The sequence below is a fragment of the Wolffia australiana genome, chromosome 1 (assembly GCF_029677425.1).
Source record: "Wolffia australiana isolate 7733 chromosome 1, ASM2967742v1".
Taxonomy (NCBI): domain Eukaryota; kingdom Viridiplantae; phylum Streptophyta; class Magnoliopsida; order Alismatales; family Araceae; genus Wolffia; species Wolffia australiana.
Genome location: NC_135835.1, coordinates 11,958,057 through 11,962,573, shown reverse-complemented (window position 1 = coordinate 11,962,573; position 4,517 = coordinate 11,958,057). Strand labels below are relative to the sequence as shown.

Here is a 4,517-nt window from a genome sequence, read left to right as displayed (position 1 = left end):
AAAACTCTTTATCTGTTTATTACGAGAAACACAATAAAATGCCTCCATACTGTTTTAATAAGACATGTAATTTATCATCATTTGGCAACCGTAATGATTCACATAAGGCATCCTACCATTGATTTGATCAATGGGTACACTAGTGAGAAAACACTAGTGAAGCTATCCATTAATATGACGAGTGCTTGGGGTTGTTGTATAATTTTAATGGTTCAAAATTTGGATCTGATAAATATTGGTTTCTATTTCAAAACATATATACTTTTGTATCAGAATAATTATAATTGCTTATCTTGTGATTTCCGGCGCTTATTGGATATGTGCATTCGTTTGGCGAGCCCTGGACTGTTCTCTCTATAGTTCCGGACTGTCCGGGACAGGATGAAGGTTGTCCTGTCCGTATACTTCAGCTTCATCCGAACCGTCTCGTCCGGGGATTCGTCCAAGGTGAATAATTTTCGTCCACGTCCGGGGTCAGATCGATTCTTCCCGTCGAGTTATAATTGGTTCGTCTCATCGGGGATGAAAAAATAGTTCATGAGGCTGCGACTCCCTGCTTTATCTTACCCTCCGCGTTAGGAGTCATGTGCCCTGCCCTGTCCGAGTTGTCTCCCTACCCTCTCCCTCCTCCGCACCCTCCAGCCAACCGCCGCCGGCCCTTTCATCCTGTTCTCGTCGTCGAAGCCTGCCCCCGACGAGGAATGAGATAGAGAGATGGAAGAGAGTGTTTGGCAAGGAGAGAGAGAGAGAGAGAGAGGTGAGCTGAGAGAGAGAGACGAGAAACGACATATAAAGAGGTAAGAGACAGCTTAGCAACAAAAAAATATGAGGAACGAGAGAGAGAGAGAGATGAGCTGAAAGAGAGAGACTAGAAACGAGATAGAGAGAGGGAAGAGAGAGCTTAGCAAGGAAAGAGAGATGACAAACGAGAGAGAGATGAGCTGGGAGGAGATAGACGAGAAACGACATATAAAGAGGTAAGAGAGAGCTTAGCAAAAGAGAGATGACAAATGAGAGAGATAGACGAGAGAAAGAGAGAGAGAGAGAGAGAGAGAGAGAGAGAGAGAGAGAGAGAGAGTGGGAGAGAGAGAGGGGGCGCGAGAGAGGGGGAGAGAGAGAGCGGGAGAGAGAGAGCGAGTGGGAGAGAGAGACGAGAAACGAGATAGAGAGAGGTAAGAGAGAGCTTGCAGGAAAAGAAAGATGAAGGACGAGAGAGAGAGATAGAGATGAGCTTATAGAGAGAGAGACGAGAAACGAGATAGCGAGATGTAAGAGAGAGCTTAGCAGATAAAGAAAGATGACAAACGAGAGAGAGAGATAGAGATGAGCTCATAGAGAGAGAGACGAGAAACGAGATAGCGACATGTAAGAGAGAGCTTAGCAGATAAAGAAAGATGACAAACGAGAGAGAGAGAGAGAGGGAGAGAGAGAGACGAGAAACGAGATAGAGAGAGGTAAGAGAGAGTATAGCTAGGAAAGGAAGAGGGCAGAGGAGGGAGAGAGAGATGAGCTCAGAGAGAGACACAAGAAATGAGATAGAGAGAGGTCAGAGAGAGCTTAGCAAGGAAAGAAAGATGATAAACGAGAAAGAGATGAACTGAGAGAAGGAGAGGCGAGACGAGCTAGAGAGGGATAAGAGAGAGTCTAGGTACAAGAGAGACGGAGAGCCAAGAAACGAGAAAGAGAGAGAAGGGAGATATATGAGCTAAGAGAGAGGGAGAGACCAGAAACGAGATAGAGGGAGACAATAGAGAGTTTAGCTGATAGATAGAGATATGAGAAATGAGAGAGATAAAAAAAGAGATACAGAGAGAGAAAGGGAGAACAGAGAGAGAGATTGTAAGAGAGAGAAAAGGGAAGAAACAGAGAGAGAAGAGAAAGACGAGGAGAAGAAATTAAGTGCCGACGGCGGAGGCACCAAAATATTCGTCCGTATCTTTCGTCCATCATCCGAGGCCTCAGAACGGGACGTTTTTTCGTCCAAGTGCAGAAAACCATCTCCTCCTTTCGCTCTATGACGAAGTTTTTGCCCTGTCTTCGTCCGACCTCGCGGACGGGACGATATTTTCATCCTGGGACGAAAACCGTCCCTTCCGCGTCCCCGCACTATTGTTCTATCGGGCGTCGGGGCGTAGATTGAGGTTCCAAGGTACCCCGTCGGTGGTCGAAGCCACTTTACTCCGAACAAGATAAAGTCCTGAACGCGCGGATAAACCGATTGTTTGAAATGCACTATTTGGGTCAACACAAAGTATGAATTTCCCAACACGGTGAGCTCGGGACAGGAGATTTAGTCTAAATTTCTTGTCCCGTCGTTTATTGTGGACCCTGGAAGGGTGAGCCTGTTCCTCAATTATTCGGCGTACAACACAAGCAAGAAGCCCAAAGTAGGCGCGCCTAGTAAGGTCGTTGGCCGACGTAGTTGCCGGGGACTGTAGTTGCAGGTGATAAGTATGGCTCCGCTGTTGCACCTGACGCGGGCGCAGCCGAGCCTCACAGAGTTACGCCAGACCACCTGAGTGTAGTGACCGCAGACTCTTCCCGGTGTGCAGGTATTTGTGGCGTAATTGTAGTCCTTGCGCTCGTTCACCCAGGACTGGACTGCCTCTCTGGCCGTCCACCTTGCCCGATCCCCAGAAGAGGTTCTCCCGTAGTTGCTTCCGGTGGAATGGACGAGCCTGCAGTCGGCGCGCCTCTGGTTGGCGTAGCTCTGGGCGTATGCCGCGACCTGTGCATCCCACACCATCGGACCCACCCCTACGGCGGCTCGGGCCGCGTTGTGCAGCCAAGTAGTCCTGAGGGGTTTTGCGCTTGGACCGAGCATGCAGCGGCAAACGCAAGGACGCAGGCGGCCAGTGCAAGGAAGACGTCGAGCCGCCATTTTCTGGCCTTGCGTCTAAAGCGTGTGCTAGATCTTGGCTGCGATGTAGCTCTACTCAAGGGGAGAAAGGCTCTTTGATGGTTTTGTGGGCGCCGGAGGGGAATGTTTTATACTGGATCAGAGCGGCAAGGTTCTCGTGACCAGGTCGTATGGAGTATAGCTAATATCTAAGACAAGACTGGTTCTTAGCCGCCGCGGAGCATTTAGATTGATTGTTCATCGCCATGGGCGTGGTGTTGCAATACGGAAAACTTGTATTTTAATTGCCAAGTGGCTGGGGCCAAGCTTTCAACGACCGGATATTCCACGAAACCAAAACTCGAACGGGCGACTTGTGAGGATAAGATTGTTTCGACTTGTGAGAACTGGCGACTCGAACTGGCGACCAGGTCGTATGGAGTATTTGACTTATTCTCTCGGCCCTTTTGGATGGATTGTTTCGCGGGCTGAGTCTACCAAGAGAATCGTCTCACCCGCGTTCATCAAAGGAGCGTCTTCTGCGAATGTAGGGGCAGCGCAGATATCTTTCCCGTGTGAAGGGAGGCGCAAATCACTGAACGCACCCTCTGTGTTTGTCAAGGTGATGAACAAAATTATGCCCCTGATTTTCTTACCAGCTCGTTGTGTTTAAGAAACTAATAAACTAATAACGAAGCTGTGTGGCTGGCCCCACGCCGGCTTGACGAAGCCTCGAGCTCCCTCAGCAAAGAAGCAACGGACGACTGGAGGAAAGTTCCCGCCGCCTCGCCGATGTAACTGCTGGAAAGTTCTTGTTACATTCTCTTCGCTTTCTGTGATTTCGTCAAATCAGCCTGCTACCGGACGTTCGTGGGCGTGACAACCACATTTCTTGCGGTCTGAGCCCGAAGCCGCCGTGACTGTAGGCTAGGGAAAGCGGGCCATGTAGAATTCTGATTGTGATTGTTCCGTGTGATTGTTCCACGTCTAGTTTTGTTCGCGTCGCGACATGCAGAATTCTGAAATTTCATCAGCATGATGCCATACTTGTTCGTCTTCGCATGATGCCAGAGGACAGTAAATCACATCGCTTGGTTCCTTTTTGTGTAATAGACCAAGGTGGTTCGGCAGCGATACGATGTTCGTGCGAAGTATGCAATGCGCTTGACGATCCTGTGTTTTTTGCTCAGAACGCGAGAGAGCTGGCTCCTGACGGAGTTCGAAGAGTATATCTCCCTATCCGTTTAAATGGACCGTCAGAAATTAGTGTTCCACGGGTCTTAGAGGAAACGCACGTTGAACAGTGTCTCAGATCGAAAGGAGATTATGTTTGGGATGTCGACTAAATCCAGTTAGAGCAGATTTAGCGTACCAACGTCGTATTTTTTTATTGAGCGATTAGACTTTGTTTGGTATGTCATCCCACCTGCATCGCAGAGATCCTTTGGTGTTTCAAATATTGAAAAGATTAAGCGAAGTCTAGTTTATAGACGTTTCAAGACGGTAAGTGTAGTTTCTTATTAAATACAATTAAGTGTAGTGTTCCATTGGTCCGCTTCATTGATCCAGGTTCATAGCTTGTAATACATATATAAGGGAAACATGCTGATGAATTTCAGAATTCTACATGTCGCGACGCGAACAAAACTAGACGTCCAAGTATTAGGAAAATCGAGAC

At 48.1% G+C, this 4,517-nt stretch overlaps 1 pseudogene; it reads right to left on the bottom strand.

Annotated features, from left to right (window-relative positions):
* Positions 1-2,355: 2,355 nt before the first annotated feature.
* LOC144706689 (pathogenesis-related protein PR-1 type-like) lies at positions 2,356-2,961 on the bottom strand (annotated as a pseudogene).
* Positions 2,962-4,517: the final 1,556 nt, after the last annotated feature.